This window comes from Cyprinus carpio, chromosome B18 (assembly GCF_018340385.1).
Source record: "Cyprinus carpio isolate SPL01 chromosome B18, ASM1834038v1, whole genome shotgun sequence".
Lineage (NCBI taxonomy): Eukaryota > Metazoa > Chordata > Actinopteri > Cypriniformes > Cyprinidae > Cyprinus > Cyprinus carpio.
This window is the reverse complement of record NC_056614.1, coordinates 2,487,846-2,499,519: the sequence shown is the minus strand read 5'-3', so window position 1 is coordinate 2,499,519 and position 11,674 is coordinate 2,487,846. Positions and strand designations below refer to the sequence as shown.

At 34.5% G+C, this 11,674-nt stretch overlaps 1 long non-coding RNA gene across 4 annotated transcripts; it reads right to left on the bottom strand.

The window, feature by feature from the left end:
* Nucleotides 1-794: 794 nt before the first annotated feature.
* Nucleotides 795-5,576, bottom strand: LOC122140389. 4 transcript variants are annotated; one of them, XR_006157039.1, is made up of 4 exons: nucleotides 5,264-5,576; nucleotides 5,084-5,155; nucleotides 2,287-3,539; nucleotides 795-1,587 (listed from the first exon to the last, which is right to left on the bottom strand). It is a non-coding gene; the product is annotated as an uncharacterized LOC122140389 (long non-coding RNA). The 4 variants fall into 4 exon arrangements; XR_006157040.1 differs by lacking the exon at nucleotides 795-1,587 and having other exon boundaries at nucleotides 2,019-2,900; nucleotides 3,470-3,539; nucleotides 5,264-5,565; XR_006157037.1 differs by lacking the exon at nucleotides 795-1,587 and having other exon boundaries at nucleotides 2,019-3,539; nucleotides 5,264-5,562.
* Nucleotides 5,577-11,674: the final 6,098 nt, after the last annotated feature.

Sequence of the window (11,674 nt, the reverse complement as noted above, 5' to 3'; positions counted from 1 at the left end):
ACATAAGGGTTAAAACTGGCTTTGCGAGATAAACAGAGACTGTGTTTGAAGAAAAACAGAGCCTCATTTGTGGATAATGTGATTTAATAGAACTGCATTGCATTTAACAGGTTGAGATGGTAGCAAGCACACAGAAATGCAGCATTCATGTCGTAAAAGAGATGACATCTTATCCAGCATCTACACCTGTGTAGTTTTTTATATACACGCAGGCATGTGTGACAGTCGTAGTGCTAATTTGATTTTAAAGCTACAGCAGGAAGTGTTCCATCAAATCAGGTCAAACAAACCAGCATGCATGTCAACATAACTAACTAGAACTAACTTTCTGAAATGAGGAAAAAAACAGAAATATACATATGAAGGGAGATTGTGTTTATATCTGAAGCCTAAATAGAAAGCCTATGTCGTTTAATAAGTGCAGAAACAAAGCTGCTCTGCATATGTAGTTATAAAAATATCACTTTGACTTTCGTCTGCTACACATACTTCCTGTTTAATGAGCTTGTTAGCGTGAGTGTTTGGGAAGTGGAACCCGTTTTTAGAGTGTTATAATGCACAGATGAGAGCTTTTTTCAGTGCAAAAAAAAAAAAAAAAAAAAAAAAAAAAAAAAATAGAGAAAAAAAAGCCAAAAGTAAAAAAGGAACAAATGTTGTAAGGACCTTTGCAGGTTGTATAGTCACAGGCTTAAATTGTCACTTTATATATACTGTGTGTGTGTGTGTGTGTGTATATATATATATATATATATATATATATATATATATATATATATATACACACACACACACACACAATTACACACACACAAATCCACTTCTTAGAGGAAAAAGGGAACCAATAATTAAATTCAGAATTTTGTCCATATAAATAGTTATTGTTAAGTTATTAAAATATATTCATTAAAAATAATCAGAATCTTGCAAGTAAAAAAGTTCATTAGGCTGTTTATGGTTGCCAAGCGATGTATTGTGCTGCTGCATTAAAATAAACTGTGAGGTCATGTACAAGTTCATCTGCATTTTATACTGCTCGTCCAATTAGAATTCAGAGTCTGAACTCTCCGTTTAAAGGATGCTAATGTGATGAAGCAGCACTTCCAACAGGCAGAAGAACTTGGGAAAAATAAGGTTGAGGGTGTCAGAATCCTCCAGCGACTGTTGAGTTTTACAATAACGTCAGTTCACAGCTTTTTACAGCTTACGTTTCTTATGACAAATACAGTGTGAAGTGAGCCCGTAAATCTAGAGTTTATACAAGGGGTGACAGACTGGGGCAAATCTATTCTTCTTGATGAGGAAGTTTGAAACGGGGCTGTGTTAATCAGCAGAGTGCCGGTGCTCTCTCATCAGTTAATGCCGCACAATGAAAGAGCATTAGCCAACATCACAGCACAGAGCTGTCCATCTCCAAACCTCAGCCTTCATCTCTCACACCGACAGCATGATTAGAAGAGAAGAGGCAGATTACTGTCAGATTTGTACCTGTCCGTGTCCCGTCACAGTGTCATCTTTCTTTCTCTCTTCCTCCTCCTCCTCTCTCGTTCCCGGAGAATGGGTTTTCAAACTTCCTGATGACACAGACCCCTAAATATGATGACATACTTGTGAAAAAATCCTTAAAGCCTGGTAAATGTTCGCATGTTTCAAAATGTGTTTATGAAAAAAAAAAAGAAAAAAGTGTGAAAGTGTGCCTCTAATTTAATAAATAAATAAATAAATATAAATATTACTACAATACAAATAAAATAGCACTTTTTTTTCCCTGTTTGTTTATTTATTTACTTGCTTACTTTTACTTACTTTAAATTAAATTAAATTAAAATTAAATTAAATTAAATTAAATTAAAATAAATTAAATTTCCAAACATGAATTTATCCAGATTGAGGATCATTTCTTATGGAGACTTTTTGGAGTATAAACAAACTTTCATGTTTTTTTATTTTATTTTTATTTTTTAATATGTGGTTTATTATTATTATTATTATTATTATTATTATTATTATTATTATTGTTGTCCCTCAGACATTTATTTTTAATAAAAATAAACTGTTAACACAAAACATTTTGCTTTTAAATTTTATTTTCTCTTTCATTTTACATGGACCCTTTATCACCACCTTGGCCCCAGTTTACAGCATCAGATCTTACAAAATCAGATAAAAAAAAATAAAAAATTAAATAAAAATATAACTTGATAGACTGTTAAAAAAACAAAACAAAAAAACATCACATTGTCAGGCCACTTACTGTGGGAAGTTTAATAAGAAATTATTGTGAACTACCTGAATCTGCAGCAGCTGAAGATGTTATTTTTAACAAACAGGAATCCTAAGGGGAGTAATTTTCCTTTGTTACCGGGACGAGAGGGAAATAAGTTTGGTATTAGTACAAAAAATAACGCAATTATGAAGATATTAGTACGTAAAACCACATCCTTTACATTACTTTCAGGAAGCGCTTTATTTTCTTACAGACTGAAGAGGAATTTAGCACTGAGAAAAACAAATTAAAGAACTCTGCTTCCTTCCAAAACAAAAATTATTAAGGACTAACCAAGCAAATTAAGGAAGTGTTTATGTGCTAGCTGAAACGCCTTCCCATTCTCAATATCTCTTTTGAAAAACGAGGGAACAGTTCCCTGGAGGAGGAGGAGTGGCCCGTCCCGAAGGCCTAGTGAGACTGATGTCTGCTTCCCAGCTGTGCTGATTCACTCCCCAGGCTCTCGGCAAGGCCGTGACGGGGCCGATTACTCAGGCACCTTCTCCTCACGGCACCGAACCACTTTGGCCCAGTGGGACGTCCATTAGTGTCTCACCTCAAAGAGTCACACCATCACACTCGCTCTTGTTACCTCAGGTCCTAATTGCCGTGCTGACAAACAGACAGTGAATAGAGACTGGAGGAGAGAGAATAAAATGAGAGGATTTGCCCTTTGTACTTCATTCTCCCCATCCAACCAACTGTTTGCAGAGCTTAGCTGGCAATATGTGTGTCTCCTCTGCCGAGGGCGGAGGAGGTATTTATAGGGACTCCGTAATTGAAAGTGATGATCTTTCGTTCAAACTTGCAATCATATCATAATTAATTATTCATGACACACTGCTCAGGCAATAAGAGAACAGATGATAACGTTCAAACTTTTTTTTTTCTGAATAGCATGCATATCATTTTCCTGGTATCTGTCACAGAAAAAGGTCTTGTGAGAAATCACACCTGTTTTTTGTTGCAGTGCTAAAAAAAAGGGTAGGTTCATAATTTTATCAAATAGTATATGATTTTTTATATTATATTATATTATATTACATTATATTATATTATATTATATTACTGTATATTATATTATATTATATTATGTAATCTTTTTTGTAAAGGACGTTTCACAATATTTATTGAATCAGTATCAGTGTTGCAGAGTTAAAGAAATAGTTAAGCCTAAAATGGAAAATTTTAGCATCATTTACTCACCCTCATGTTACTCCAACCCTTCTGTTGATTGCAAAAGATATTTTGAAGAATGTAGGTAACCAAACATTTCCTGGTGTAGAGTTTGGAAGTTTGAAAGTTTGAAAGAAAGAAAGAGTCAATGGCTACCCTCAACTGTTTGGTTGCCAATATTGTGTTTAACAGAAGAATGAAATTGATGCAAGTTTAGAAAAACTTGAGGGTGAGTAAATAATGACAGAATTTACATTTTTGGGTCAACTGTCTTCTACCTTATATATCATTACAGCTTTCTTCTTTGGGTTGTTAAAACGTTTTTCACGTTTATAAAAAAAAAAAAAAAAAAAAAAAAAAAAAAGGTTGACTGAAGGTTCTTTGGGGAACTAAAAATGGTTCATTGATGACATTACATCAAAAACACCCTTTTGAAACCTTTATTTTTAATACTATAAGAAAATAATTTCAAACTACTGAAAAGTAGCTACAGATAAACAGCTTACAATGAATTTGTGCTGTCTCATTGTTGGCTGAAGCGTGCGCACTGAACGTCAGATGGGGTGATTGATATCTGGTCACACTGGGACGAGAACACTCCATCATGCAGCCTGTGACACTGTGCCGCTAAAATTCTTTCATCTATTATGGCGAGGGAAATTAGCTTTCCACACTCAAATCCACTGAATTTCAGGGGATTAACACGGCAGAGCCGGAGCGCTGAGATGGCATTAGTACCTGATTCCAACTGGATCAATTTCATATGTGTGTTCACGCAGGAAAAGCTTTGCTCGCTTAAAAACTAGAGCTGCAAACTTTGCTTTCCATTTTTAGTGGACCATCATAGCAAATGGAATTGTCTTTCAACCCAAGGACAGGAATGCAAAAAAAAAAAAAAAAAAAAAAAAAAAAAAAAAAAACGCAAAACGAACATCAGAAGGTGAGAAAAAAAAATATATATATATAAATTGTGTGTTTACATATGTAAACACACATATATATATATGGCCGGCTAGACGTCCTTCTAATATACTAAGAAAAAGACAATGCCAAGACATCTACTGAAAAGGATTCTTTTATTCTTCACTGAGCCTCAAATGGAGACCCAGCATTAATGTTTGGTTCAGGGGAAAAATAGTATTTTCTCAGGACTTCAATCAAATTAAACAAGAAAAGTCAAATAAAACAATAATAAAACAAAATAAATGACGTTACCCAATTCACTTCAATGGGCACAGGAAGTGAAATAAGGTATAAAAAGAAATGTAAAGAATAAAAATAAGTCCTTTACAATAATAACCTCTAATCAAAACACCAGATCACAAGCCCCAATTTGACTTGAAATAGTGCAACCAATGTTAAAGAACCCATAAAGGTGTGCGAAACAACGGCAGTGGCTTATATGTGCCTGGTAAAACAGACAAAAACAAAAAACAACAGCATGAGCAAACATGAAAAATCTGCACATCTTGCCACATAAATACACCACCCACATTACACACAGTTCACCTTTTAACCTCTTTTAAAACATATTAATCAGTAAACAGACTATATATAACAGTATACACTTTATACAGGGTAAAATACTTTTCATGCCACATATGTAAACACACTTTGGGAGAATAAAATGAAAAAGAAACTCACTGTTATATGAGACTCCGGATTATCAATCACGTGGAAACTGGCACATGCGATCTCACCAGCTTGTTCTCCCCTCTTAATAGTATAATATACAACAATTACTGCATATTCCTTCTATACATGTATTACACTGTATTATTCTACATTATAACAGTCTTCAAAGTGTATTTTAAATTAACTTACGCTCAATCTCCGTCGAAGTAGGCCTGAATCCCCTCCCCCACCGGAGATCTCTCATATGCGGCAACAAACACTAATATAAACACTGACTTAAGTCATCCACTCGGTGCAGTCACACAACTAAAACCACCACAGGTCCACGAGTTGATAATCAGCCTGGATTATATCCATTTAACAATTTCTTATCAACTATTTTCTCCTCACTTTTACCTGCTGCTTCAATCAGCGCGCTCTCTGTTCCCCTCTGACGCGCACTCTCTCTATCGTGCGCGTGCACAAACTCTTAAAGGACACAGCACGCATAACTGCATCATAACGAAAACTTAAAGAGGGAAATCACCAGGGGAATTAAATATTGGGCTTATATATATATACACACACACACACACACACACACACACACTCAGACACTCAGAGCATTTATTGCTGTTAAACCCAATGGCACGTTTCTCTTTTCAGAATATAAGCTTTGAAGATGGATGCCAGCAATGTTGTTTTGGAGTTTCATAAAACATATTATGTGTGGTTTGTTTTTATTACTTTTGGAGTTTACAGTTAATAAGCTGACACGTGTGACAATTTCACCTCCAGGTGAATAGAGATGCTTTCACAGATAGAGTCCCTCATGAGCAAGGTCACATCACAAAAGCGTAGCAGAACGCAAGCAAACGCAGGTGTGAAAGAGAGAGATAAAGGGAGGAGATTGCATGTGTGTGTGGCTGTGTTCAGGTGGAGAGCTGTATAGTGATTTCACTTGACAATAAATGCGTCCTAACACATGCCAATGCCCCTCAAACCAGTGATGCGTTACATATGGAGCGGAGGGTTCGATCCTGTGCTCACTTTTGCAAATCGCAACGGATGAAGTGGAGTTATATTTAGCTGCTATTGGTGTGAAGCTGCATGTGACCATAAAGGAGGGTGTGAATTATATCTGACCTTCCTAAAGAAGGCTTGGTTAATGTTAAATTGATATTACAAATTAAAAAAAAAAAAAACCTGTGTAATTGCACCCTGCCAATAAAGGTACTGCATGTAAAAAATTGTCAGTTTTGCTCAAAATATTCCAGAATAAGTCATTATTCACTATTAGCCATCCTCACCACTGAGCTGTTTCATTCAAGAACCTTTGTGTCTGTCTGGATCATTGATTCAGTGAGTTGAATTTGAAAACTTTATCTGTCAGAATGATTGTCTAAATAACTAATCCATTCAAAAGATCAAATTCAAAATAATGATTCCTTCACAAAAACGAAGGAAAAGACTGTGGGTTTTATATGCGAAAAAGGGATAAAGGGAGGAGATAACATGTATCAGAATCAGAATCAAAATGATCCTACATACAAGCCCAGGAGAATGCAGGAGGGGTTTGTGTGCAAAAGGGAGAGAAAACGGAGGAGATTACATGTACTGTATATGGTTGAGTTTGGTTGGAGAGGCGCATATTGATTTCATCAGAATATAAAGGTGCGTGTGACCTCTGTGTGGGTCACTGTATTGGTAGCTGTGGGCAAACTGATTACTTGGCAAAAGAAACAAATGACTTTCTGCATACGACATCTGAAAAGAACCCCAAGATACTGTATGTGTTTTTCTGGAAAAAAGCATAGTGGAAATATACGTATATACTGTAACACCCTGAAGGGTGACCCAAAAAATCATGCTGGTTGTTTTTGCCTTAAGTCACACTAACTTGAAGTACAACCAGCCTAGCAACAATTCTTCCCAGAGAACATTTATCTGTTCTCATGTTTAAAAATGTGATTCTGACCATCTGCGTCCCAACACATGCCAATGCCCATCAAACCTGTGATGCGTTACATATGGAGCGGAGGGTTCGATCCTGTGCTCGCTTTCGCAAATCGCAACTGATGAAGCGGAGTTATATTTAGCTGCTATTTGTGTGAAGCTGCTAAAATACTGCCATTCTCTACAGTGAGTCACTAGTAAATAAGTTTGAACATGGAGTCAAGGAGAGAACAGACAGATGACAAGACAAACAGAGCAGGCAGGAGTCGTTTTGATATTTGATGGGAAAAGTAAAATAAACTGTAATAAATATTATGAAAACAAAGTTAAAATGGAATTCTGTCTTTGATTCGGCCTCATGTCATTCCAAACCTTTGATTGACTTTCTTGCATGAGACACAAAAAGGAGAAATTGTGAATAATGTGCTGCTTTTGCTTTCCATAACATTACATATAAAGAAACTGACGCTTTTAAGGATGCAATACCACATAAATTTATATTAAAAGTGGTCAAATTTGCTTAATATGCAGTATTCCAGAATAAGTCATTATTCACTAATAATCGTCTGCTCCACCGAGCTTTATGCTGGATCTGGACCTGAGTTGAATCATTGAATCAGTGGAGTTCAACTAATTAATTGAAAGAATCCAACTCAAAATCATTTTGTTTACAAATGAAACTGGCCTATTCTCATTTTATGGAATTATTTTGGTTGTTCCTCACATAAAGCTGCTGCATGACTTTGAATTAAGTGGATAAAAGTTCAGAAATTAAATGCCTGTTGCATGGCGTTAAAAGGTTAATGCATTAGAAAATAACACAAAACCTACACTAAACCTAGCCAATAGTGTTACCAAAACCAAATGTGAGATAAAACACATTTGTTGAAGCAACCACGTCATCTTGCTTAAAAATCTTTGAGATCTTTTATCATGACTTGTATTTCACAGAACTTGTACCTTGCAGTTGATATCACAAGAGTAATGCTGTACCAGGTGCGCCATTGAGCAAGTTTACTGCATCAGAAAAGTCAATAAAATGAAGCTGCTTATGTGATGCAAATGACAACATGTATTAGTATACAAGTTACTGTACAAAAAAAGTCTTCATTAACTGATAGTCTACAGTACTTGTATAATAGTAATTTGTGTGAAAAAAATAAAAAATAAAAAAAAATAAAAATGTTATTTATTTTGGTCGAAAATGCAGTGAATTGCAAAAAAAAAGTAAAAAAAAAAATGGTAGCCTATGCTGGTAAATGATGTTTTTTTTTTTTTTTTTTTTTTTTTTAGGTGAACCGTCTTTTTAAATGTTAATAAGTGTACCCGTGTGGCCTAGAGGATTAGCATAAAGAGACTGTAACCGGTTGTAATCATCAAACGTTGTCATGGATCCTAATGTACCTCAAATTAATCTTTAGCTTTTTGCTTGCTGCTAATGCAGTCTCTGATATGCAGTTTAGACTTATATGCTCTTTAATCTGTGCAAGCCAAACCAGGATTGAACAAGGAAAATCAAATAAGCAGATGGCAATCTCCTGAAATTAGAGTATAGCTGCTTCTTCCAAGTATCAAATTATATCAGGAGCTTTACTTTACCAGTGTTAAGCAGGAGGACAAGCTGTTCTTTTATGTCAGTAACATGTAATCCCTTAAAATGTATAATCTGTGCAAAAAAACACCATAAAACTGATTAAGGTTTCTTTTTAGTGAATGATTCTCGCTTTTAATTAATTGTGTTTAACAGCCCAATGTGGAATTACTTTGATTTGTTTGTTATCCGGATGTCTTTTTCCACAAGGCACGAGGGAATGTCTGTGTGGATGTGTATGTAAATGTGTGTACACTTGTCAGAGGCATGTATCTTTGTGTGTGTGTGTGTGTGTGTGTGTGTGTGAGAGAGAGAGAGAGAGAGAGAGAGAGAGAGAGAGCGGGTGTTTACACGACTGCTGTTGTTTTTGCCCTTCTCTGTGTAAATGCCAGTCAATCCCAGCTGAGCAGGCATTAGTCTGTGTCGAGCGCGGACCGCAGAGGGAGGGACGCCACAATACATGTCTGTTTTTAGGTGTTGTGCACAGGTGGCTCTCGCCAAGGGAATTCGGCTAATTAAGCGACAACAACAGGATACGAATCCAAGCAATCCTAGGAAATCTGCCAAAGAGCTGGAGCGTTCAATGAAACCTAAACTATCTCACATAGTTCCCGGAATTCCATTTCCTGTTCTCTGTCATTTTGAGGGTCGCAGGACTCCACTGTGGAAAGAAATGTCTGGCATGTCACATTTCTGGAATATTCTGATGGGTTCGATGCATTATGATGATGATGACAGTGCATTTGATGCAGTGATTCCAAATATATAAATGTGAGATAGATAGATAGATAGATAGATAGATAGATAGATAGATAGATAGATAGATAGATAGATAGATAGATAGATAGATAGATAGATAGATAGATAGATAGATAGATAGATAGATAGATATTAAAATATAAATCACTTGAAACTAATTACTTGAAATGAAACTATTACAAACTACTTGAAATAAAATAAACTTAACTAAAATTAAATATCATATTAAAAAAAAGTCTATTTAGTTTTAATTTAGCAACATCTCCTGTTTACATTTTAACTTGATGTAAAAATAACTCAAATTAAAATGAAATAAAAATAATATAGATATATAAACAATGATAAAAGTAACAAAGAAATCAACAAAATTACTAAACCTTCAACTAAAAGTAAAATTAAAATTGAAAAGATTAAAAATACAAATTTTGTTTGAAATAATTAAAAATACTCCCAAATAAAATCTCCCACATAACTGCAAAGGAACAGTAAACAGACACATTTAAATAAATGTTAGATTTTGAAGTAGAAATTCTGAAATAGTATTTTCTTGCAAAATATAATAAATAAATAAATAAATAAATAAATAAATAAATAAATAAATTAAATACTAGTGTGTAAAAGTATCTCAGTGATACTAAAATAACACTGATTCTGTGATTTAGTTTTTGTGGTTGAGCACCAACTTTGAGCTTTTGGCCTGTTGGATGTATATATATATATATATATATATAGTTGATGTGAGATACTGTAGTGCTGCATTGTACATTGAGACATTGAGACATATTGCAAATACAAGAAATAAAGTATTTATACAATTTTTTCACTCTGAGGCAGAATGATCTTAGAATAGTCTTATAATCTAAAATTATAAAACAAACAAACAAAAAATAACCTCATAGACATATAAAACCACATCATTAATCAAAAAAAAAAAAAAAAAAAACATACCAGTCTACAGAAATACAGAGAGAAATAATACTGATAGAAATATATTTACAGATGGTTCACCATGAATATAAACATGAATCCATTATTGTAATGACATGTACCCCATGACATCATCAAATCGTGTCTAATCTGCCGGCACTCATAACACACCATCAGGACAGAATGTAATCACACCTCAACTGCTCATCCCACAGCGCGCACAACAACTGACTCATGAAATAACATCATTCATAGCATTTATTACGCGACTGCATAACACTCCTGAGTATCTGAGGATCTGGGAGCACTGCGCTAAGCTGTTTCTATTTCTGGCACACAAACATGCCTGTTTTCTTCTGCCCTGAGAGGGTGTGAAGGTGATTTGCGTGAACCATCCCACCGCATTCCCCCTGACCCACCACTATTTCACCCTGCTGCTCTCTGCCCTCTCCTGGCCTGTGCTGAGGATGCCCACCTGCCTGTGAAATGGAAACCATCCACTATTCGAGGCGGCACAGAAAAGCATAAAATGTCAATTTTCTTTCCAGCTAAAAGAGGGTTTATTTGGATTGTTTTATGAGCATTTAAATTACATGGTTATTTTACTACTTAAACACTGCCTACATTATGAGTAAATGATAGTTTTGTGATATACTCTCATGATATAGAAATAGAACTAAAGAAAGAGAAATAGTTATAACATCACAGTATCACAAGATATTAATGTATTTTATTAAGTGCTTGACAATGATTAATCACAATCAATCACATCCAAAATAAAAGTTTTTGTGTACTATATATACACATGCGTGTGTAGTGTGTGTACATAGCTAGTGGCATGTATATATTTAAGAAAAATAAGTTATGTTTATATATTAAATAAACGTATTTATATATAATATAGATATGTATATAAATATACACATGCAAATACTTTCTAAATATATACTGTATGTGTATCTTTATATATACACAGTACACACATTATGTAAACTAAAATATATATATTGGATGTGATTAATCATGATTAATCATGCCCAGCACTAATTTTATTATTGTTATTATCTTTATGTTGTGTTGTTGTTATTAGTTTTAACCAACTGGTGTTAAAATTATGTCTTTAAATGTTCCCTCTTAGATTGATATTGTTTTAATGTTAATTGTGTATAATTAAAGATGTAAAGTAACTAAAACTGAAATAAAACAAAATAAAAACTATATAGGTGTCACAGTTTGTTGCACAAGGGAATGAACAAGAATTAAGATGAAGATGAAATAAAGTCTTTAATAATCCACAGAGAGAAGGCGTGCACATACGTACACAGACGTAAACTCAATACCTGACAACCAAAGACTGAACAGAATACAACTTAAAAGGGGAATGTTAA